A 26,007-nucleotide genomic window follows, 5' to 3' on the forward strand; every position below is an offset into this window, starting at 1 on the left:
ATGCGAAATGGGCAGGTGAGTTTTGGTAGGTTTTTGATTGCCTCAGAAAGGGTCATGCGGTCAAATGGAGAGGACAAACCGGTTATAGAGCTCCAGGACTGTCCAAAAGCAGGTTCAGTGACCAGGGCCCAGGAAGGTTAAGCCACCTGTCCTGGCCAAGGGTAAGGAATGGATCCCGGCGCACAGCAGGAGAGGGGGCTGCGCCAGAGCCCAGACGCAAGTCCAGCTCCCTGGGACAGCAGCCCCGACCCCAACGTGACCAGGTCCTTCCCTTGACGGGTTCCTGCCACTGCGAGGAATAGGAGACCTTTCCAACACATTCGTTCTCCCTGCCCATGTCTGCCCATGTCTCCAAGGTAGTTCCTGGAGGTCAGGAGCTATGGGGCTTTGTCATCTGGCACCAACTCAGAGAAACTGAACACAGGCTGTGTTCAGTGGGTAGAAAAGGAGGAGGAGACAGGTAAGTAGTGCACAAATACAGTCTGAAAATGTAAGAAAGAATGCAATAGCAATAAGTGTGGCCTCATTGAGCCTGATAACCAAAAACAAAGAGGAGGATTAGGAGATAGCTTGGCGGTAAAAAAAGGAATAAGACACAGGTAAGTGTTGGCCCAACTGAGCTGGATTATGTCTGAAGGAATAAAAGACAGCAAATTGTGGCCAAATTCAGCCTGGTAATTTAAGAAAGGAAAGGAGGAGTACAGAAGAGGCAAGAGATGGCCAATTTTAATCAGGTAAAGTAAGAAAAAAGAGAAGGAGAACAGCATCTCTCAGTGGGGAAGAAAGGGGAGAGTTAAATGGTGACCAAATAGAGCCTCATAGTGTAAGGAGATGGAATAAAAGAGACGTAAGTGTGAAGAAATGGAAACTCATAAAACATGGAATGAGGGAGAGCTCATTAGGGAAAAAAATAAATAAGACCCAGGTAAGTGTTGGCCTAATAATTGAGCCTGATAAGGTAAGAAAGAAAAGGAGGAATAAAAGAGAGCTAAGTGTGGCAAATTTGAGCCTGATAACTTGGGGAGGGAAATTGGAATAAGGAAAGGGGGATTGAGACACAGGTAAGTAGTGGCCCAATCAAACCTGGCAATGAAAGATTGAAGACAAGGAATAAAAGGGAGTGAGCTGGTGGGAAAGGGGGGAAAAGGGAATAAAGGAGATATAATTAGTGTCCAAATAGAGACTGATAATGTAAAGAGAAGGAAGAAAAAAGAGCTCAGTGTGGCCACTTTGACCCTTTCCTCACCTCATGAGGAAGCTGCTTGAACCATTCACTAATGAGGCTATACTGTATCTCCAAAACTAGAGGTGATAGGGCAAAACAGATGCCATTTTTGGAATTGGCACCCCAAATTCATATCAAACCACCATACATTTTGGGAAAAAACTTTTCTGGCCCTTAATTTTGTAGGCCTGTATAATGAGAGACAGAAAAGAAGATAGAAAATAGAGCCAAGATGTACCAGATTAAGCCTGAAACTTTAAGAGAGAAAATGCTGAAAGAAGATAGCTCTGTGTGGCCAAGTTAAGCTCATCTCAATGTGAAGAGAGGAGGAGGAATAAAAGAGAATGACAGTGGTGAATTTAGGGAGGAGGTTGGAGAGAGTGGAGAAAGGGAATACAAAAGCCAAGCAGTAGAAAAGTGTGATCATGAAAGCAAGAATGAATAAGAGAGAAATGGAAAGGAAAGGGGGAAAAAAATTGAGGGGAGTGGTCAGAAACTGTGTATGGGAGGATGAGAGCCAAACTGGAAGGAAGGAAAGAAAGGGTATTGGGGAAACTGAGGCAGAAGTCAGAAGAAAGATTAAAAAATTCATACCTGAGATTACAGAGGCAGTGATAGGAGAGTGAAATGGGGAGGAAAAGAAAATGAGAACACCTTTATGTGCAGAGAAACTTTTAACACAACTTCAAGATTTTCAATTCTTTCCAAACAAAAAAGTAAGGTGGAAAAGAGAATAAGCAGTGCAAGAATTAGAGCACTGTGAAAACTACTATCATGTCCCATTTCCATTCTTCCTCTGTCTTCCTATAGTAATATTGTGGAGACAGAGGTACACTCCTGTTTTCATGGAGTCCTTGCCTTCCCAATTGTGGGAAGGAGTTTGTGTTTATTTAGACATTGGTACTTTTCTTGGACAGAGGCAAACGCAGCCAGGCCTGCAAGCCCTACTGAGTGGGCCTTTCGTGCCCAACTTCCCCTTGCCTGCAATACAATATTCTTATAGGGTGAATACCATTGCTCCAGCTGGAAGACATCAAGGATGGCAGTCTGAGCAATCTCTGGCTGCTTCCATCCTAACTTCTTTCTTGCAAAGCTTTGTCCATGCACCGCAGACAAGAGAGGAAAAATTTACAGCAGGTCTATGTGACCAGCATCCATATAGTTACATGGACTCCTCTGATTCGATTGAAGAAAGGCATGGAGGGATTATAGAAATCCAGTCATTCCCATTTGATCAGGAATTGGTTCAACGCATATTTGAACAGACACTTTCAACCGTGTATTCCTCCAGAGCCTTTATTCCTGCAAGGACAACAGTTGTCACATCACACAATCTCCAGTTGGCCTTCTATCAAAGTTAGCAACAGTGCTGTTGGATAAAAATAGACAACAACAACAACAACAACAACAGTATTTATATACCGCTTTTCAACAAACGTACTCTGGTTTAAAATGGAAACTCATGTATTAAATCTCAATAAAAAGTGATTATTTTTTTACATTGCTTGTTGTCTTATTAGATTGTTCCTACCTTTCCATCACAGAACACTAACTTCTCCAGTACAATGGATCACAAAAGAAAAAAGATGGTCTCATCTGGTATGTTCTGTTCCATTCAACATCTCTGCCCAGGCACACAAGCAGTTGTCATAAGAACTAACTTACCCCTGATGCAGAGCAAGCAGGAGAGGACTTGCTTTACTTGGAAGATGTGATTGACTCTTCCTATCTTTGCCCATGGGGCTATTAATCCCACAAAGCTCTGGGAATAGAGGTCAATGGAGTTAAGATCCACAGCAAACTATAGTCAAGTCTGCTTTCTGCCTGAAAGATGATTATTGAAAGAAAGGATTTGTGAAGCCTGGGGTACACATTTCCATGAGGAGTTTTATCAGGGTGTACAAAGTTTCTTTGGGGCCCCTTCCCAAAGGGGAAGCAGGTGAAACAGAACCGGGGGAGGGGACAGGTGGCAACTGCTAGAATAGTCTTTGGAGTCCAGGTCTACCTGCTCCCACAGCATGTCTAGCTGTGCCCTATATATGCTCAGGAACAGTTCTGAGCATCAACCCAATGCTCTGCATATTTGAGCTGCAATGTTTCTCTTTCTTCCAGATGCTATCTCAGAGATATATACTGTATGCCTCTGACTGCCCCTTGCAGTATTTCTCTTTCATGGCACCCACAACCTGTCTTGCTGAGAGAAAGCACTTGATAGTTTTCATTCCCAGAATTAATCAGCTTATTAAAGAGAAAATTCTCCATGAAAAGTCATTGTTATGTAGTTCAAAGCCATAAAAATGCCAATGGCAGTTAAAACAGCAGAAACAATGTGCCCCCTTTGCACGTTCCATTAGTTCTTTCACAGGCGGCATCCACTTCAGGGCTGATACGGACATGCATAAAAGTGGGGAACGACAGCAGAACCAGTGACTCTGGCATACAATTCCCTGCATTGTCCAAAGTTCAATTCATGAGCCTTGACTGGCGGGATTCGTAAGTTCCTGATTCGTAAATAAAACTCCCAGGTGTTGATGACTCCATAAAAGCAGCTGATTTTGCCTTGGGTCATCCAATTTCATGAACTGGGTGCTTTTCCCCACATCAAGTACGGCAGCACCTCTCCTGATGCAGAGAATCCGTTCCAGAAAGTTAAGCACTGTACAAGACAGTGCTATAGAACGCATTGTTAATTTGTGAGGCAGGAAGCAAGAGCTGATTAGCCCAGCATGCACTTCTCCCATTGGCTGGAATAGCAGTCAATCATTCTAGGACAGTGGTTCCCAAATTGTTTAGCACCAGGACCCACTTTTTTAAACGGCACTCTATCAGGACCCACCTAGGTTTACCAGACTTCTTAAAAAGGAGATCTAAAAAGAAATACTGTAATATTTTATTTATTTATTTAGAAATAAAAATAACCAGAAAAAAGAACCTGAAACATTTAACTCCCTATATTTACACAGGCTTGCAAACTGCAGGAGCTGAGCTCTTTGTTGGGGTAATTAGCAGCTACAGTATCTGGTTTTGAATAGCTTCAGGACTTGAGGCAATTAGTTATCTGATCTTTCCATCACCCTTTGGCAACCCACCACAAATCAGGTCACAACCCACCTGTGGGTTCTAGAACTGTTCTAGTACACTGTTCTAGTACAAAGAGAGCTGTAATGAAAGAGCATTAAGGTAATACTGTACATCTCTAAACTCTAGGTAGAGGGAAAGTGCTGGGGTCGGGAAGAAAGTAGTAGGTAAGTGGAAGGTTTACTCCTCTCTCTCTGTGAGAGAGATACTGACTTTGAGAATCATCAGTCTCTCAAATGACAGAATATTTTGTTTTGTCCAAAATGTGTGTGAGTGTGAGGAAAATAAATGTCCAACACCCCACTTCTCATTCTCTCCATCACGAGTTCCAGCAATGTGTGAAGGGGAGCATATTTGTACTGGCCAGTCCCCACTGCCCATCAATATGTGATTACTACTTCCACATTCTATTCTCACACATTGGGTCCAATCCTATTCAGCCTCCCAGCACTGATGCAGCTGCAGTGCACTCCCAAGGTAATGGAACAAACTTACAAAATTTTCTTATCTTGAGGAGACCTTGGTGACTCTCTCACACACACATACCCCACAGGATGCAGTGCGTGCCCCATTGGCATGGCTGCAATGGCACTAGAAAGTTGGGAAGGATTGAGCTCACTGAGTGGAAGCTAGGAATGAACCCTACTCATGTACTGCCAGTCTGCAGGTTAGGAAACCCATGCGTGAAGAGCAGTACACACATAGTATCCATGCTTATATTCCACCCACTGTGTGGAGGCAGAGCTGGGCTCCAGAGGCCACACACACAACAGGAATGGAACTAGCCAGCGCAATCCCACTTCCATCCCCTGACTGATCACACAGAGGTGAGTAGGACAAAAGAGCAAGGTGACCAGATCCAACAGAGGACACAGTGTCCATACCTTTAACTATTGGATATGTGATCGAAAGAGACCACTGACACCAAACTAAGTTTAAGGCTTTTATTAGGAGGAATGGAACCTGAACCAAACCAAACCAAATGACCTTGTTCCAAATTCCCCAATTGAGAAGGGACCTGAAACAGGCACTTGGCAGGCAGGAGGCAGCAGGACTTGAGGCAGGCCAAGGGCTGGAGGCTTGATGGAAGTTCCCCTCTGGTTCTCAGCTCCGGCAAGGGCCACTCTCTCCCAGGGCTCCTTCCATCAGCTCTCTCAGCTCTCCTGCAGAGTTCAGGGTTCAGTTCCTCTCTGCAGCTCTGTCCCTGGCGGTCACTCCAGAGCTCTTCTAGCTCCTTCTCTGCAGAGCTTCCCTGGTGGTCCTGAGCTCGGGTGCAGCCCCTTTTATAGCCTCAGTTCTTCTGCACACAGCAGCCTCTACCTTTCCTCCACTGGTACTGCAGCCTTCTCTCCTGAAGCAGTTTTCCATTTGGTCCTCCTCAGACAAACTCAGGCTGACTGTCTATTGGCTCATGAAAGGCATGGGCTAGGATCCCCTCAGGCCAATTTACAGCGGTCAACTGAGCCCAAGTTCTGCACATATCACATAGAAGAGGGAATTTTGGCAGGTGCTGCTTTTTAAACTCTTCCATGTTAGCTGCACCTGCCAAAATTCTCTTTTCTACACAATAGTTAAAGACTATTAACTTTAGGCACTGTGTCCTCCATTGGATCTGGTCACCCTGGATAAGAGTGAAAGTGATTTCTAAGGACCATAACTGAAAACAGATGTAACTGTATGTCAAAGTTAAATAGGTTTTCTTCCAAATGGAATGACAGAAAGTGGAGGGTTTTGTTTTTTTAAAGGCGGAAACAAAAGGGTGTGAAAATACTTAGCTGTCATGTTGATTTCTTCCAACACTAAGTATACAATCCACTTTCATGGAACAAAGTCCCATTGGGTTGAATAGGACTTACTTCCAAATAGACATGCATAGACTTGGTCTGTAACTTAATTTTGATCCATTAAAAAAAGGGAAGAATGTGACAGCCTAGTTCTCCAAAGATAACTTTTACTCTTTTAGTAAAACAAAGGACGTGTGTAATGGTTTGACATTTGATTGGCATATGAGCAAAACAATGGATCCGCACATCAACATGGGTTTAAGTAGCATGGCATTTGAAAGATGAACTTTGTGGAGGAAACGTTTTGCCATCTGATTTGGTTTCCTTTAAAACAGATTCTCAAAGTAATTTTCACAAACGTTAAGGGCTCGAAACTTTATAAACATGAAATATGAAATATAGGTGGGAACTTGGTATTCACTGATTTGGTATTCACTGATTTGACTGACCACTGATACCGAGGTCCACCTTTAAATGCCTTGTAACAAGGGGAAAAACCACCAAAATTCAATTTCCCAACTTTGGGCTGTTAATGATTTCAATAGATTCCATTATTCACCCCATCTAGTGGCTGAATGAGGTATAGTGTCTATACCAATGCATTCTGGGAGGACAATAGAGGAGCAAGAAACCAGGAAGTGGGTCTTTAAAGCTATTTTTCCAGTGATTTGGGTATCCACTGAATTTTTTTATCCACTGGAGGTTTCAGAACCCCTGTGGATAACAAGGCACAAACTGTACTGAAGAATTTAACAAAACCTAGAAGGCAACATGCTCTGGAAAAACAGAGAAGTATAAGATCCACAAGTCATGGGAAACACCTAGGGCACAATCCTAACCAGGTCTACTCAGAAGTAAGTGGTGTTTGGTGGGACTTACTCCCAGGAAAGTGAGGTTAGGATTGCAGCCCTAGTTTGTGTCTCTTAGTCTTCTCTGTTCCTCCACAGTTCCAACTACCATGTTCCAACTGGATTGTTGATTCCACTTATTCTCTTAATTTTCTTCATGTGAAGACCAGCCCCTTTTCCAAAGTATTCATGTCAATTTTAAAGGGATTGCTCTGGCACAGCTAAATTCTGGAATGTAGCCATTGTTCTCAATCTGGGTAGAAACAGTCCAATAAATCTCTGTATATGTTATGCAGCATAACCCTCTTTAAAATTCCTTGATTCCTTGCCAGAGTTTGACTGTTCATAATTGTTAGTTGCCATCCATCACCCAAGAAATTTAAATCATAAGAACATAAGAACAGCCCTACTGGATCAGGCTATGGCCCATCTAGTCCAGCTTCCTGTATCTTATAGCGGCCCAACAAATGCCCCAGGGAGCACACCAGATAACAAGAGACCTCATCCTGGTGCCCTCCCTTGCATCTGGCATTCTGACACAGCCCATTTCTTAAATCAGGAGGTTGCACATACACATCATGGCTTGTAACCCATAATGGATTTTTCCTCCAGAAACTTGTGCAATCCCCTTTTAAAGGCGTCCAGGCCAGATGCTGTCACCACATCCTGCGGCAAGGAGTTCCACAGACCAACCACACGCTGTTTAAAGAAATATTTTCTTTTGTCTGTTCTAACCCTCCCAACACTCCATTTTAGTGGATGTCCCCTGGTTCTGGTGTTATGTGAGAGTGTAAAAAGCATCTCGCTATCCACTCTGCCCATCTCCTGCATAATTTTGTATGTCTCAATCATGTCCCCCCTCAGGCATCTCTTTTCTAGGCTGAAGAGGCCCAAACGCCGTAGCCTTTCCTCATAAGGAAGGTGCCCCAGCCCAGCAATCATCTTAGTCGCTCTCTTTTGCACCTTTTCCATTTCCACTATGTCCTTTTTGAGATGCAGTGACCAGAACTGGACACAATACTCCAGGTGTGGCCTTACCATCGATTTGTACAACAGCATTATAATATTAGCTGTTTTGTTCTCAATACCTTTTCTAATGATCCCAAGCATAGAATTGGCCTTCTTTAGTGCCGCCGCACATTGGGTTGACACTTTCATCGACCTGTCCACCACCACCCCAAGATCTCTCTCCTGATCTGTCACAGACAGCTCAGAACCCATCAGCCTATATCTAAAGTTTTGATTTTTTGCCCCAATGTGCATGACTTTACACTTACTGACATTGAAGCGCATCTGCCATTTTGTTGCCCATTCTGCCAGTCTGGAATGATCCTTCTGGAGCTCCTCACAATCACTTCTCATCTTCACCACTAGGAAAAGTTTGGTGTTGTCTGCAAACTTAGCCACCTCACTGCTCAACCCTGTCTCCAGGTCATTTATGAAGATGTTGAAGAGCACCGGTCCCAGGACAGATCCTTGGGGCACACCGCTGTTCATTTCTCTCCATTGTGAAAATTGTCCACTGACACCCACTCTCTGTTTCCTGGTCTTCAACCAGTTCTCAATCCAGGAGAGGACCTGTCCTCTAATTCCCTGACTGTGGAGTTTTTTTAGTAGCCTTTGGTGAGGGACCATGTCAAACACCTTCTGAAAGTCCAGATATATAATGTCTACGGGTTCTCCCGCATCCACAAGCCTGTTGACCTTTTCAAAGAATTCTATAAGGTTCGTGAGGCAAGACTTACCCTTACAGAAGCCATGCTGATTCTCCCTCAGCAAGGCCGTTCGTCTATGTGTTTTGAGATTCTATCTTTGATGAGGCATTCCACCATCTTACCCAGTATAGATGTTAGGCTGACCGGCCTATAGTTTCCAGGGTCCCCCCTCTTTCCCTTTTTAAACATTGGCATGACATTTGCTATCCTCCAATCTTCTGGCACCGTGGCCGTTTTGAGGGACAAGTTGCATATCTTAGTCAAGAGATCAGCAATTTCATTCTTCAATTCCTTAATAACTCTTGGGTGGATGCCATCAGGGCCCGGTGACTTATTGATCTTTAATTTATCAATGAGGTCTGAAACATCTTCTCTTTTAACCTCTATCTGACTTAACTCCTCGGTCAGGAGTTGCTGTTCGGGCAGCGGTATCTGCCCGAGGTCTTCTGCCATGAAGACAGATGCAAAGAACTCATTTAATTTCTCTGCCATCTCCAAATCTCTTTTTATCCCCCCTTTCCCTCCCTCACCATCCAGAGGGCCAACCGCTTCTCTGGCAGGTTTCCTGCTTCTAACATATTTGAAGAAGCTTTTATTATTCTCCTTAATGTTGCTGGCCATGTGTTCCTCATAGTCTGTCTTGATGATGAATGGGAGGGTGTGCCCCCCACCCCTTCCAGCATCCTTCCCTCTCAACCCACTTTTGCCAATCACATTAGCAGCAGTTCTCGCAACCTATGCGAGAACTATAAACCTATACAAGAACTATAAACCTATACGAGAAATGTAATCTGGTTCAATCCCTGCAAATAGTCACAGAGGGGAAAAGGGGGAAAGCCCTGAGCACAATCACTCATCCTGCAAAGCAGGGTCAGTTTGGAAACAATCCTCTGAACTGATTGTAGGATTGTACTGCAAGTGTTTTTGCTGGCTGCATAAATTCCCTTTAGCAATGGGCTAAAGTTATGGGCTAAGCATCCAGTTATGGAAAAGGCTCTCTCTCTCTCTCTCTCTCTCTCTCTCTCTCTCTCTCTCTCTCTCTCTTAAAAATAATCACAGCCCTTCTAACTCTGCTTAACATTTATTAGTATATTCAATGAAGAGAGGTTTTGCATTGGTAGATTGCGTTTAGCGCTGTAGTTTCTCAACACTAAGGCCTCTTGGATAACACGGTGTAACCTCATTTTTCTAATCTAGGAGGTCCAAGGATTTTTGTCGCTGAAAACAGAAGGAGGAATTTTCTTTGTTAATTCATAATTAATGAGGAAAAAGGTTCATCCAGGAAGCGGAGAGTAGAAAAAGCCAAAACAACTGACACTGAGACAAACGCACACAAGATATTGCCATAACATTTGCAGTACGCCCATGAACGTCCCACTGTTTCCATGAACAGCAAAAACTGTGGGTTGGCTAATTGACACTGTGCCCAAATTGTCAGCTGCTGCTGCTCGCTTAAAGTAGGAAGCAGAATGATTGCCACCTTGCTGTACTTCCTGCTGTCTGCTGAATACCTTGGCACACAAATCTGTCACATTGGAAGGCTAGGAACAGCCTGATCCACCTGGTTAAGTCAAAGTACCTCCATCCCAAATTTACCCATTTTATTCCAATGGCTTAAAGTAGCAATGTTCAATGGTCTTCTCTACGTTCCTCACCTCTTGTAATGTCACTTCCAGCTTTGGGTGACTTTGGGTTCTGCAGCTCTGTTTTGGGCCACCTCCCCCTACTGATACCTTGAATCCGTGGATACTGGGGATGCACTTTAAAATGTAGGAAAAATAAATAGAACAGCCCAAAACAGAGCTTTGCGTACCCTCCCTCATTGAAACAGCTGCATTTAGAGGGCTGCAGGCACTCTTCTGAGCTGCCTTCAGCCTCTGTCTGGTCACACCAAGGCTTCTACTTTCACTTATGTCAGCCCAGAATGCATTGCTTTCCCCACTTTTTTAAAGTATGTCTCCCATTATCCTTGGATCTGCGGATAACTGAAACTGCAGATGTTGGATCTGTGGAAACCAGGGTATACCTGTAGTTAAAAAAATTACTGTCTCTGCTCCCTTATTTTATACTAGGACCTTACAACTTATGAGCTTCCAAGCCACATGTGGTGTACCTGGATTCAAGAAACCATCTACCTAGGACTGGAAAAAAGGAGGCAGGATGTCAACCATGTATCGGTCCACAATACATGGCTGGTGGGCTACATTCAACTTGACAGGTCACCAATTGTATTGGTTTGTATTATGGTTCTTTTTAGAGAGTTCTTCCTTGTGGGCCCTGGGTCATGCATGGTCTGAGGGCACATGAAAGAGCCAACTTGCTGAAAAGAAGCAGGTCTCAATGACCTATCACCTGAGAACTCCATGTATGTTGCCTTGAGTTTTGTGATGAAAGACAGAGAAGATATTAATAAATTGTGCTTATTAAGGGAGAAAAATGTATCCAGAATAGACGCTGAAGAACATACAAAGACGACTGCCAATTTTATTTTATTTATTTTATTTTAGCTCCTGACTCTTTCCTTATCTTGTCATAGACACTTTTGGATTTTGTGACAGGAAATAACTTTATTAATTGAATGTGAGAGTTGTGCCAAGCACTGGATAATTCAAAAAATATTTTCAATGAAACTTTAATACTACAGGTAATGTAGCCATTATGCAGTCATATAATATCCAAAGAGCTCCATTTGGATAAGGTCTGATACAGCATTCAGCAGTTCTCCAGATGGAACACATTTTGTAACTAAATGAGAAATCAGCAGTTGCAGGTATTGCACTTTCCTCCATAGCATCCCACCCCTGGCTAGCTTATAGAGTACCCAGAGACTGGCAGCAAGTTTGTCAGTATTAATTTGGGGCCATTGTAAAAACTGTACACCAGCAATTTTCAATGTAGTTCTTCTCATGGCACACTGACTTCTCTGGTCTTCTCTATGACTTTTGTCTCTTGTTACGTCACTTCCAGCTTCCGGGTCACTCTTCTGGGTTCTGCGGCATGCCTCAGGGAGCACACAAGACAACAGGAGGCCTGCATCCTGATGCCCTCCCCTGCATCTGGCATTCTGTGGTAACCCACTTCTAAAAGCAGGAGGTTGCACATACCCATCAGGGCTTGTAACCTGTGGCAGACTTTTCTTCCAGAAATTTGTTCAATCCAATTCTAGAGGCATCAAGGCCTGATGCCATCACCACATCCTGTGGCAACTCCCATGGCACACCTGTGGGCCTTTCACGGCACACCAGTGTGCTGTGGCACACCCGGTCGCTCGGCTGTCCCTCCTCGGGAGGCGACACTCCTCTTCCAGCTCTGGACCTCCCTGGTGCTTGGACCCCTCCGGTCTGCCAAGCCCCATTGGGCGCCTCCTTCGGTGGGATGCGATGTCGGTCCTGCGCCAAGGAAGGAGCCTGGACTGTCTTCTGCACACTGGCTGGGAAAGGCCTCTTCCCACGGGGGGCTCAGCTAGTTGGCAACTTTCAGTCTTGAAAGACTATGGTATAAGCCTACAGCACCTGGTATTCCCAAGCGGTCTCCCATCCAAGTACTAACCAGGCCTGACCCTGCTTAGCTTCCGAGATCAGACGAGATCGGGCAGCCACGTGCCCAGGCCCTGCCTTCAAGAGGAGGGCTCAACTCTCCATGGCGACACTCGCTTCTGACGTCATCGGACAGGGAACTACGCTTCCCAGCGCGCCCCACGCGCCCACCTGCCGCCGCCAATGCGCGCGCGACCCCGGGATGCTGCGAGGCTTGCTGGCCCCCGCGGGCCCCGCGCCGCCCTCCTGGGCCCCGGCAACCCCTGGTGGGGCCGGAAGTCGCGCGCGGACCCCCCCGCCAAGTCCAAGGCCGGCAGGCTGAAGACGCCGCCGCCCGTCGACCCCGCCGAGCTGCTGGTAGTGGCTGAGCGCTACCTGCGCCACCGCCGCGTCCTCCGCGCCCTCAGGTCGGCCAGTGGCAGAGCGTTCCGCAGGCTACGGGCTGTGGGGGGCGCCCGTGCAGCCCCCCAGTGCCTCCTGGTGGGCCGGGTCTCCACTGGGGCCCCCATACCTGCCGTGGATGGGGGCTGCTGCAGGGGCTCCAGTAGCCAGCCATTCCACAGGTGAGGCATGCCTCCACGGGGTGGGGCCTGTTCATGCACCCCTTGCAGCCCCCCTCGGTCCCCCAGTGGGTGGGTGCTCAGGGGCTTCAGTGGCAGGCTGCTGGGCTGAGGGTCAAGCCTGCACTGTCAGGGGAGAGACCTGCTCTTTAACCCTTTGCAGCCCCACAGGCCTGCTTTGTGGGCAGGGTTCCTCTGGGTCCCCCCAGGTCTGCCCCAGCAGGGGACAGTGACTCCCAGCCACCCAGCAGGCTGTGGTCAGGGGCAGGGTGCTGGGGTGAGAGCAGGGCCTTTTTGGTGGTGGCACCGCCTCTTTGCTTGCTATTACCACAAATCTTGGTTGACAGTTGGCCAAAAGGTGTGCTTGCCTCTGTTACCTCCCCGCAACCAGAGAGGCCTGGTCTTGGTTGCTCTTGCACCACGTTCCAGGTTCAGGGACCCCCGCCCTCCCACCCACCCCCTCTGACTTCACTCATCTTGCAGGGAACTTCAGAGCCCTTTAGAAAGCATCCTGCTCTCTCTGGGTGCCCCTGGCACTCAGTGTGGTGTCTGGAGGGAGTCCCCCCTGCCCTTTTGCAGGCTCAGGAGAGGTGTAGAACTTCCCACGGGACTGTGCCCTTTGCCAGGTTAAAAGGTATGCTTGCCAGTGGTGAGCTGGTGAGGGTGTTTGTGCATGCGCACCTGTGTCACAGCTGTGGAACTCTCTTCCTGGGGAGGAGCAGCAGGCTCACACCAACAGTGTGAACTTTTTTCATGAAGAACTTTAAGTTTTTGTATTTAAGTGGGTCAATTGGGAGGAGGTTTAGAGTCCAATCCTAAGCGTGTCTACTCAGAAGTAACTCTTACTATAGTCAATGAGGCTTACTCCCAGGTAAGTGTGGATAGGATTGCAGCCTTCATCCCTTCTGTTATAATGTGATCTATCTTATTAACTTGACTTGTTTGGATGGATGGCCACTCTGAACTTAAGGAAGGGTAGAGTATAACTTTCTTATCCTAATTTATGCGTTTGTTAGTTATCTTTTGGCCAGCGCAACCACAGAGTTTTGGCAGGCAGATGGACCAAGAGTGTTTATGTGGATCCCCACCGTTCTGCCATAGATTCCAGACATTCTCTCACATGCGCACTTTACCTTCCTGCCCTCCGAAGTACCCTGTGTGGTAGGTTGGGGTGAGAATGTGTAACTGGCTTAAGATGGCGCAGTGAACCAAGGCTGAGCAGGGATTTGAACCCAGGTCTCCAGCCCAAGTCTCCCCATTATGCCACGCTGGCTGTCATAGTAGAGTGGATGTTTGGAAGAGAAGGGAACAGGGAACCTAGAATGATGAAGCTAAGTAGGGTCAGGCCTGGTTAGTACTTGGATGGGAGACCGCCTGGGAATACCGGGTGCTGTAGGCTTATACCATAGTCTTTCGAGACTGAAGGTTGCCAACCATCACCATTGAGTGCAAATCTGCTGAGACACTGGGGAAGGAGATCAATGTGCAACATGCAGCAAATTTTCTATGTCCAGTTTACCATTGTCGAATACTTTGCCATTAGCCTGTTGCGGTTGTGTATGTGCGACTGTGACTCTGCCGGAAGGGAAATACTAGCGAGAGGAGATGGTGCTGTTTGTAACTTTTCCTTCTCTCCACCAGGGCCGAGTTTAAGGAAGAGATGCTGCAGCGACAGTACAAGGAGAGGTTTGGGGAGCTGGGGCAGCAGAGGAAGGATGCCGCGACCCAGGAGCATCGGCAGCTGCTGGCCTGGAATGATGCGGAGAACAGGCACCTTCGGGAAAAGAGGTGTGGGCAGGATCTCTCTTCCCCCTGTTCAGAAAGGAGGAGGTCTGGCCATTCTTAAAGCATTAGGCTGTGAGGCTGCTCTGTGACATGTGGAGAAATCTCTTTCGAGGCCATCATTGCAGTTGCATCCAGGAGGTCTTCTAAGGGGCTTCTGAAAGGCACTCTTGGTTTGCAGGCACAGGGTCCCTCTGTGCAGACTTCATTATCCGATGAATTCAGTATCTGCAGGGAGTCCTGGAACAGATCCCCCATGGATAACGAGGGTTCAGTGTACAGCTTAGGCAGCTGAGGGTCAAGAGGATGTCTGACAAGGCAACGGGTGAGCCTGGCCAGTCTGCCTGGATTGGAACTGGAAGAGGGGGACAGAGGGAAAGAAAAAGGGTGGCACAAAATCTTTTACACTCTAGGCTGGCACTGTCCTCTCCTCCGCCCTTTGCCTTCCATTCTGTCCCTTTTCCAGTCCAGGGATTGGGAAGAGTCGTTTTTGGCCCGTCAGCTGCATTGCCAAAGGGTTTTGGGGACGCTCTGGGAAATAGACTTGGAAAAGGAGACAGTTTCTCTACAGGGCATCCAGAGTCATCGAGGCTTTACGTAACCACATTTGGAATACTCTGTGTCGTTCCAGTTTCCCCATCCTCAGAAAGCATCCTGAAACAGATGCCAAAAAGGGCAACCAAAAGCATTCAGGAGGTTGGAGCGCCTTCCCTACAAGGAACGACCAAAGTTTTTGAGGCTCTCTTAATTTGGGAAAACAAAAAGTACTAGGGGTTTAGCACAAGTAGAGGTTTGTGTAACTATGCTGGGTGTGGAACAAGTGGATAGGAAGACATTTTTCTTTTATCATAACGACGAAAATCAGAATAAACTGATAAAATTCCAAATAAACTGATTAGCTGCAGATGTAGGACAGACAAAAGACAGGCCTTGTCCATGCAGCGCATCACTGAATTGTGGACTTGGCTGCCGTAATGTGGGGGGTGGCTTGAAAAGGGAGCGAGGCAAATCTGTGGAGGTGGGTAGGTGGAAAATAGCTACTAGCCATGATGGCTGAGTGGAACTTCCAGGTTCAGAGGCAGTATGCCTCTGAATGCTGGTGGTTGGGTACACGCATTGGAAGAGGGCTGTGGCGAAAGGATGGCCACTGATGCTGGCCCCGTGACCTGGATTGATGATGGCTCAAGAGTGGGAAGGCTCAAGTGAGTCTGTGAAAGGCAGACATTGTCAGAGGTGGGAAGAGGGATCATCATACCAAGGATTTCAGTTGTTCTTGGGAGGCTTCTCTGTGTACTACATGCAAAATTCGCCCAACAGTTTGTTAAGGCAGGTCAGTCTCTTTCCCAAGCTGCAGACAAGAAGGGGAGGCAGAAATGTAGTGGTTTGGCTAAGGGCAACTTTATAAATTATTGGCTAGGTTGGAGTTTGAGCCAGGGACATTCTAGTTCTTGGCTCTCGCATCCAACCACTCCAGTACAAGCCTGGCACGTGCCATGGTGCTATCCCTCTGGGCCTGACACATTGGAAACTTACCTACTGGGAGCTGGGGTGAGATAATTTGCCCTGAGTGAGTTTGTGTGTGTGTACATGAGCTGTAATGGATGCATCTTTCGGGCAGAGAGGGAGGTTGCAGGCAATGTTCCCTTTCTGGGCATAACAGCACAGTCCACAGAAAAAGGCACTGTGTATCTGACCTGTTTTGTCACACTGAGGTAGTGACTGATCTGTCCCTCCAACCCCAGGCAGGAGCGCCTTCAAAAGGAACCCGCAGCAGAGAAGGAGCGCTGACTGCGAGGGGCTGAGTATCAGGCAACCCTTCTGGAGGAATTTGTCAAGGAGAAGGAGAGAGAGGTGCTCCAGTTACAGGTAAGCCTGTGGGCCACGGAAGGAGTCCTCTTCTTCGGGCACTATTACTAGCCACTCTGCCGCTTGGGGTCAACCAAAAAGAAAAATCCTAAAAAATAAATAAATGCAGATTTGGAGGAGAGCCACAGAGGTAACAGTTTGAAATTTGTGAAACAGGCCATGTTGGAAAGTCATTCGTGTCATGTGCTTTGGGATGATTCATTGTCTCCTCTGTTGATGCAGGAGGAAGCCAAGAGCTTCATCACCCCTGAAAACCTGGACGAGAGGATTGAGGAGTGCCTCAACCATCCATGCAACTTCAATTTTGCCATTGACAAGGAGGGGCGGGTGTCCAAGCAGAGTGCCTTGCCTTAAAGACCTGGATGGACAGACTTGGCTTTTGAAAACCAGCCCCTCTGGAGGGTTGACTCTTTGCTCTGTCCAGCCGACAGATTCACCTGGAGTGACCAAGAATGGGCTTTGCTCAGCAGAACCCGTAAGGCTGCCTTTATGCTGAGTGACTGGCATGAATCTTGGGTCTGACACGTTTTGCAGTTCCTGATGAAGATGAGTTGCTTCTGTTTTTCTGCAATAAAGGAGTGTGTTTTGTTAGCATTTCTGGCTGTTTCTTAAGCAGGGCTCTGTTTCTTCTGCTTTCAAAGGCTGCAGGTCTGCAATAAGTTTGAATATTTTTTTCCCCAGCTGTGCACCATGTACAACTGGGTTCTCTTGATCACTGCCTTGTTGCTCATGGTGGCATCATTTAGGAGATTATAGAATTCACTTTTATGGTCTAGTACTGTAGAATTTTTTGAATTAGTAATTTTTAAAAGCAGAACTTATTTGGTTTTGTTACCCTGCCTTTCTCCCCAGAGGGCACCCATGACAGTTTGCAACAGAATTAAATATATATATGCAGTAAAATGCATAAACTATAAAATACATAAAACATCACTGAAAGCCAACCAGCAGCAGAAACCCATCCGTCATAAAAACAGTGCAGAAATTAGTAAAAATCAGCACACATTGCTCTGCAACCAGCATACCTAAAAATCCTACAGGGTTCGAAAGGCTTTTTGGAATAAAAATGCCTTCCGGCCTTGCTGGAAGACTAATAAGGAAGAAGTTATTCTCAGCTCAAAGGGAGGGAATTCCATAGAACAGGTGCAACCACTGAGAAGGCCGTATTTCTGACCACCATCCTCCTAGCCGCTTGAAGGGCCCAGTCCTAATAGACCATAGTGCCAGCACTAGGTGTCATAAACATGCCATAAAGCATGTTTACAGCACCCTTGGAAGAAGGGGTGCCAGTGTCCGGACAGCATCAGTTCACAGACGGGCGTGGAAGGGGGCACGGAAGCATGCAAGTACTTTGGGTGGCAGTGTGGGCTTTGGGGGCAGGGCAGCATGGGGGAAGGAACCGGTCTGGGGGTTGGGAATGGTGGAGTTTTAAAAAAGAGGGGACAAGGCATGGCCAGGATGGGGTTTGCTGGGAGACAGTCTTGTTTGCTGTCACCATCATGCAAGATGTCCACCCACATGTTAAAGAACCCCATTGAGCTCAGTGTTGTCACCACAGACTGGCAGCAGCTCTCCAAGGGGTCAGTGAAAGAGGATCTTTCTTCATGCAAAGTCCGTGCTCTGTGGCTGAGCTACAACCTCTGCCCCAGTGAGTCAGGGGACCCAAAAGGTGCCCTGGGAATATACGTGGCAGGCAACAGTGTTGCCCCTTCTGTAGCGTCTAGTTCCGCTTATGCCATGTCTGGGTGTCATTACAATGTGCATTTTCAGGAATGGTGATGTCAGGATGTGAAATAAGTTTAAGGAGATGTTGTGGGGGTGGCAGGCTGAGAGAGCGCTCGACACCATCCCTCTGTTGATCGAAATGTCGAGTTCCATCCTTGGCCCAACAGAAACTGCATTTGTAGTCCAAATGTGACCTCTAGTGCCTGAAGCTCATCGGTGCAACTAACAGCTGTTGAGATTCTGGGAAGTTCAGATTAATTCATTTATTCTTTGCAGCAGAAGATTCACGACACTGGAGGAATCTCAGGTGCTTTGGTGAGCTGGCTGCTGTTTTTATCCAGCAGAGGCCAAAGCAGGCTAAACACTTTGCTGCCACCAGCTGGTGAATTGTGTCATTGCAGGTGGGTAGGCTGCAACATCTCACCTGAGTGCTCTGGTGAGATCCCAAGAATCAGCGCATACCTGAACAGCACCAGCAGTTTGCTTTTCTGCTGCAAGCATTGAGCAAGTGCAGGTTGTTTCCAAAGGTATTTTTCTTCATGCCCTGGAGTTTGGCTTGATAGTTAATGGCATTGCAATGGTTATGGCACAGGTAGGACTTCTGCAATGAGTTTGATCTTGGTGCACCTTGGCAGAAAACCTCTGCAATGCCAAGAAAACCACTGTATCTCTGCTTGGTGTTGATGGGAATGGGGGGGGTGAACTTCTCTATGCTCAGAAGTTGTCTTGGGGCTGTGACACTGTGCACCTCTGATTTTTTTTTTTTTTTTTTTTGGGGGGGGGGGAGAGATAAGGGGCTGCTCTTCCAAGCTGCAAGAATTCTTTTAGCCTGGGCTTAGGGAACTGTACTGACACATGCCAAATGCTAGGAAGTCACCTTGTACTGTCTGTTTCCTCAGCAGCACATACAGCCCTGGTGTGGAAGCAAGAAGTGGGCGGGACCCTCTGTGTGGGAAGCATGTGCTGTCTCCCAGAGCTGAGGCCCCTCTGTTGCAGAACACACTCTGCAACAGCTTTTCATATATGGATTAGAAAAGAAAACGGGGTGTGTTCTGACGGTTAGAATTGTCTATGGTGAAGTTTCAGCTGTTGAAATGGATCTCCCTCTGCAGACTGTGAGCCACAACTCCTCAAGATCCAGCCAGGAAAGGGCTCTAACCAAAGCACTAGCAACATGTTTGAATGGTGTCCCCAAAATATCCATGTCAGGCAGCAGAGGAACAGCAGTTTACTAGGGATAAGGAGGGGCCAGGTATGCTTGCTGCAGAGCCACTAATAGAAACAAAGGTCTGAACAGGAGTGTTGGGAAGAAAATCTGCACAAACATATCCTAGGAAAGGGTCCAAGACAGAAATGGGCACCCATTTAAGGTTGCAAGATTGGGGTGATTTTTCGAAACCTGAAAATGATTGAAAGATCGCAGGTTAATGCAAAAGGGTCTTGGAACACCCATTTAGGGAGCATCGATGCATCTACTGTACATTTGTGTGTGTAGCAAAATACAATTTTTTATTCAATGCACAGGAGATGTACAAGTGCATCGAGAGAATTCCACGTGACTGTTTTTTGTGACTGGGCAGCAGCAGTCAAGTCACACGTGCATCTTGTGGTATCTTGACATGCTGGGAAAGTGAGCTAAGACCAGGACAGGGGCCATCGGCGTTTCATACAGAACCGGGCACACCAATTCTACAAACGGAACACATTCATGTGGAAGAGGAGAAGGACCTCTGTTCAGGAGCAAGACATGCTCAAATGCATGCATGGGGGCTTCATTTTTTCTTCTGAAGTTGCCTGGTCAGCCTGTTAAGACAAGGACAAAAGAATGTAGAAGAACCTGCTCCAGTTCTAAACATGCTGTTTTATACTCGCCTCCCAATCATTTTGAGATCACTTCAGTGGCGTCACTGGGATTTTTGTCACCTTGTATGGGAGGCCAGTGTGTCACCCCCATGATAGAGCTCCTATCATGCAGTGGGTGTGGCAACGCCCCAGGTGGTGGGCGTGGCTATGTATCATCTCCCACCCCCCTGCTGGTTTTTTGGTTTTTTAAATTTATATATAAAACATGATGCTATAATTCCTAAAAACCACAATTTTAATTATTTTGGCCAGTAGCAGTGTTACGCCCCTGTGCGAGCAAGACCCTGAACCTGTAAATGTAACTCGGTTGCTCACCAAGAGGGTCTTCACAATTTTCTCTCTCCGGATTGTCGGATAGACACAGTCTTCCCCATGTCTTCAGAGGCCTGTATTCAGAGGGAAAAGACCGAAATGAGTCCATGTGACTCCATGGATGCCCCTCTGGGCTCTGGGGCAAGCTGACGATACAAGGGTAAAAAGAGTGTTGGCACACCTCTGGGCTCTGGGGCAAGCTGACTTCCCTCTTCCCTCCAGGGTTCCAACCATGGGACCAGTGCTGGGCTTTGGACAGCTGCAGGCCAATGGTGAGAGCGACACAGAGGAAAAGCAGGACAGGCCTCTGGGATACCATGGTGTGGTCTGGAGCCTTGATGTCTTAGTGGATGCTAGAAGGAGAAATGTTTGAACACTCAGCAAAGGGAGTCACTTCTAGAGGGGTGGCGCTGGGAGCTTGATGCCATAGATTTGATTGATTAATGGGTGGATGGGTGGGTGGGTAGATAGATAGATATTGTGGCAGCTTAAAAGACAGATTTATTTCAGTACTAGTGGTGCCCAGTGTCCAGTAACAGCTTGGGAGGCTCAGGTCCTGTCAGAAAGTCTGCGCCAGGGTTGGCTCCATGCAACTCACGTTACTTTTACTCTGCTGTGGGACGATGGTGTGGCCTTGGGCAGCTGCCAATCTCTTAGCTAGATTGAGATTCCCATTCAGCATCAAGGTCATTGAATGGCCCTGGGCCAACCCATCCCCCTAACCTTCCTCACAGGGTTGTCGTAAAGCTAAAATGGGGAGAAATTTGGCCTGCGCTGTTCACAAGAGCACAAGTGCTCGTGTGCTAAGACTGCACAGTCAGGCTGCTCACATCAGCTGTCTGAGGAGTGTGCGTGTGATGAAAACGCCACTCCCACCTTCCTCTTCAAATGTTACAGAGGACCCTCATTCCTTTACACCAGGAGTCTCTAAACTTTTTGGCCAAAGGGCCGCATCAAATATCTGGCACAGTGTTGAGGTCCGGAAAAACAAAAATTAAATATAAAATTTAAATAAATGCATTCGCGATGGAACTTAGATGAATGAATAAATGAATGAATAGGCTCAATGTCCAGGATTTCTCCAAAAACAAACACAGCCCAAAGCGCACACTTAAATGGACCTCCATCCCACAAGCATAACTCCAGTTGTGTTTGGTGAACTGGGCCAGAGACTCTCAGGGGATCAGATGCTGGCCGCAGGCCAGATAGAGGCATGCTGTGGGCCACATCTGGCTCCTGGGCCGGGGTTTGGAGACCCCTGCTTTACACGGAGAGGAGTCTCAGCATTGGAATTTGCATTGCTTTAAGCAGCACTAAACAATGGGAAGAAACAATTCGTTAGAAATCATCAAGGAACTACAGACCACCACTAGCAGAAATTGCAACATGTGGCCAAAACTCTCAGGAAATATTATTCCTTGCAAAAAGAGTCATGGGTTTAAACGGCACAAACAGAAGCAATCCTTCCCCCCTTCAGATTTAGCCTGGTGTAAACAAGCTTCCAAGCACAGTCCTAGGAAATCTAGCAACATATATATTAAACAGCCTTGCGGTTAACATCAGTCTGACATCCCCTCTGCCACAATGTCTTCCAATTGAGCATTCAGCAGCTAAGTCTCATGGCAACATATGATCGCTTTACAAGCCCGCCAAGTCTACTCACCCTGTCTCAGCTGCTCCAGTCCTCCTCCCCACCTTGAGAACCTCCTGACGCTCAAGCAAACTGTGGTGGTATTTATACTTCTCCTTGTTTACCTCAGTGTAAGCAGCCGGTTGCCCGATTGGCCAGCGCTGCCTGCTGACGTTTGCACGGTCAGCGAGCAGGTTCCGTGCAAGAGGCACTTATTGCAGTCCAGGGAGGAGTTGCAGTTGGCAGTTTGGGACACTTCTCCCAGATGCTGGCTGCAGCTTCTCCTGGCTTGAGCCACATAGCTGCGCACTTTGACGTGACATGTGAAATGCTCCCCAGACAAGCTCCCCATGCACCTCTGCACGCCTTGTTCAATCTTGAGTTTGGGCTGCCAAGCTTTGCTAAGCACATTTGTTCTGTTCCATGATGTGGGATGTTAGTTGCTAGGCATGAAAATAGCCCTGACAAGGGGCATAGCTAAAGCCTCTAGAATCCGGGCCAAAGGGGGTGCTCCTTCCCAACTGAGACACTCCTACTGGTTCCCAGACAGGGACATGTTACTTTCCTTCTCCATTGTCTTGAAAGATCTTTCCCACAGCCAACCTCTGTTGGTCAAGCAATTCAGGGAGAAACAATCGATAGACTTGTCAAGGTATGTGAGTTGCTTATGGGTCACAGTCTGAAGGCACATGCTGTCTCCTTGCAGGAGCTGAGCAGAGTGTGCTTAAACTGGATGGGAGACTGCCTGGGAGCCCCCCCACCATAGGCTGCCTGGATTTCCTCACTGGAGAAATGGGGAACTGTGTGCTTTTGACCTTTTAACATTGCCTTCATGGGGTGCGGGCAGGAGGCTCTGTGAAATGGCCTGGCACCACAGCAGGGGCACCAGGGGGGCTTTCGTTAAAATGCTTCTATAGCCAATAGACATTTTTTTCTTTTGCCATGAATAGCATGCAGTTGGGCCAGGAACTGTGGTCAGGGCAAAGTGCTCAAGTTTCAGGTCATTCTGCATGACTCCCCTGCTGCTATTTGTAAAAATTGACCAAATATAAAAGGGTTAATGTGTGTGCATGCCTAGCAAGATGCTTACTCAGGGCCAAACTCCATGTGGCCATTTGAATGGCCTCCATGTGCAGTGGCGTAGCCAGAGGGGGTGCAAAGCACTAAGTCTGGCAGGGAGCCCCTCCCCTTCAGAGCCGTTCCGTACAGGGGGAGCAAGACAGAGCCATACGCCTGGCTCCAAAGGGAGGGGGAGGGGCCCTTGCATCCTGCAGAGAGGCTCCCTGCAAAACTTAGTGCTTTGCATCCCCTCTGGCTATGCCACTGCCCAGGTGATTGTGAAAATCAAAACAGTGTGCAAAGAGATTGAGCAAGATCACACCTAAGCAGGGCCAGCTTGGACATATGGTCCTAACTGGCCTTCAGCCCCACTGAATGACCCTGAACTCTAGTCTGGTAAGAAAGAGATCACAATTCCTTTCTCCTCACATTCTTCGCTCCAGGCGTTCTTAGTCAGTCATGCCCCCCCTCCACTCAAAGTTGCCATTTTTCTAAACTAACTCCACTCCAAATGCTTTTTGTCTTCCTCGTAAAGAACAAGCACCTTCCAGCTGCCCTGATGCAGTGGCGTGGCAAGTGGGGGTGATGCGCACGCTGGGCCATCACATGAGTTAGTTGGCAACCTTTAGTCTCGGAGGTGCCACATGAGGCCCAACCAAGATGGGGGCCTGCCCTCTCTTAGTGTTTCAATCCAATCAGGGATCACTAAGAGGTGGTGGTGGAGTGACAAAGGGGGGTGCAAGGGAGGAGGAGGAAAGGGAGGCCGGGCAATTGCCCTACTGCCCCCTTCCTCCTCCTTCCTCACGCCACTGCTGTCACCTCTTAGTGTTATGGTGGCTTCCAGATAGGGAAGCTGCCAAAACACTAAGAGGGAGCAGATTGCTCTGCCACCCCCTTCCTCAAGCTGCTGCCAGCGCATGCATGTTATAGAATTATGAATTCCTTAATACAGGCCAGGAAGCAAACACTTCCCTGGTGAGCTTGGGTGAGCAAAAAGCGGCACCAGGCAACTAGGTGGGGGGTGCATTTTCCTAGTGATTTTGCCTTCTTCACTATTGCCACACACTGACATTTTCACTGAGTTGTTCACCAGGACCCCAGGATGTCTTTCCTGATTTGTCCCCGACTGCTCAGAGCCCATCATGAAATTGGGAGTTTGTGCCCCAGTACCTCTCGCTTCGGGACACTGAACAATCTTTGACACTTGGTTGCCCATTCACCCAGTTTGGAGAGATCCTCTTGAAGCTCTTTGCAATCCACTTTGTTTTTCACCAACTCAAACAATTTCAGGGCCATCTGCTAGCCCAATACGTACAGTACTCCTCTTTGGCTCTGCCACTGGTCCAGCTAGACATCCGGTCTGGTGGGATGGAACAGAAGGGCCAAAACACAGTAATGCCAGGCTGGTGCTTGGCATCTAGAAGGACATCGGCTAAAGCAGCCAACCCAGCAGCTATTAAAGGCTACTGGACAGATGTGGGTGACAGATTCTCTCCGCTTATGGGAGTGTCAGCCAGAAAAATGACTTGGCAGTTAGCAGGAACTGGAAGGAAATGTTTGCCCTTTGGACAGGATAGGAACTTGAACCTTTGATACTGGTAGGAAGCTCTCATGTGCGATGCCAGGCTGACAAGATGAGGTTGGGAGGGAGCTGGCAAGGGAGGAGGAAGTCGAAAGCACAAAGCCCCTGCTGCTGTACGTTTCCTCGTGGAATGGCCTTTGCCGCTGTGAGATCCAGGAAGCTGGACTAGATGGGCCTATGGCCTGATCCAGTGGGGCTGTTCTTATGTTCTTATGCTTGGCATGATGCTCAATGTGCCCTCCAACCAGGTGCTTCCTGCAGAGGACAAATGGGGAGGAATTAGAGCAAAGATAGGAATCTCTTCCACCAAAGTTCTCATTTATGGCAAGCATGTTCCTTGTTTTAAGCTTGAGTGGAGATTTACAGCAGTAGTGATGATGCGTGGCTGGAAGGCAAAAGCCATATTTGCCTCAGGTCACAGGGGACATGTTCTCGGTTACTCGCATGCAATGTTCCCTTCAGGAGAGGTTCAAGCAAATTCTCTGCCTCAATTGGCACCGGTTCGTTGCCCCTGCCAGCCCACACCCTCCCCAGGAACCCCCTCTTCTTTTACTCTCATGTGCCCTGTTGCCATTGCCCCATGGCCTATGTGGCTGTTTTCAGAACCAGGTGGGCAGGCAAAGAAAGGGGCACAGAGCAATCCGAGAGCGCCCCCCCCACACACATTTCTTAATAGTCATGATATATATCATTTGTCTTCTTGAGTGTAACAGAGTACAGATCTTCTGTCTGCACAGAGGCCATCACTGCAAACCTTGTGAGGACAGCCTACGTATCCATCCAGGGCCACCATCCTACAGAGAGAGCCAACGTTCTCTACATACTTTTTAATTCAGTGTAACTCACACTGGTAGCCCAGAGAGTGGGACATTTTTGTGGGATGTCCCTTTGTATTCCTTCTTCCCTCCAAGCAGTGGCGGCCAGATTATCTTCACCGCAACCCTGTGAGGAACACTAAGCAGCTTGTGTGGCCCAGGGCCATTCAGCCCCAGTCCAAATGCAAGGTTGGCCTGACTTCCCACTTTTCCATGGCAAATCAACCAGCCGGTGGTTGGACTGAAGCAATGGGGTTAGGGACTGCTCTGGAAAGCTAGTTTCTCGTGGGTGGCTGGGGTTGGAGCAAGACCAATGGGGCAAAGCCATGGGCACAATGGGGAGAGCCCAAAGCCATGATGCCATTGGAGCATTCAACCCAAAGCCCGTTGAAGGCATTCTTAACATATGTAAACAGTAGAAGGGGAATGTTGATAGCATCAGTTGGCCCTGATCCTGTGTGATTTGCTCCTTTGAAAAGCCCCCACCAGGTACCCTTGGTTTTTGGGCTTGTCTGAGGTATGCCTACTGGCAGGAGGGTGTGAGAGGCAACTGCAACCCCACATGCTCTCTACTCTGCACTCTTGAAGCACCGAAGGATGAATGTGCTCAGCTCTAACTTCCTGGGC

The 26,007-nt window shown here is 47.7% G+C and overlaps 1 pseudogene; it reads left to right on the forward strand.

The window, feature by feature from the left end:
* Window positions 1-16,915, forward strand: LOC136652397 (small ribosomal subunit protein mS26-like; annotated as a pseudogene).
* The last annotated feature ends 9,092 nt before the right edge of the window (window positions 16,916-26,007 follow it).

This window comes from Tiliqua scincoides, chromosome 5, assembly GCF_035046505.1.
Source record: "Tiliqua scincoides isolate rTilSci1 chromosome 5, rTilSci1.hap2, whole genome shotgun sequence".
Lineage (NCBI taxonomy): Eukaryota > Metazoa > Chordata > Lepidosauria > Squamata > Scincidae > Tiliqua > Tiliqua scincoides.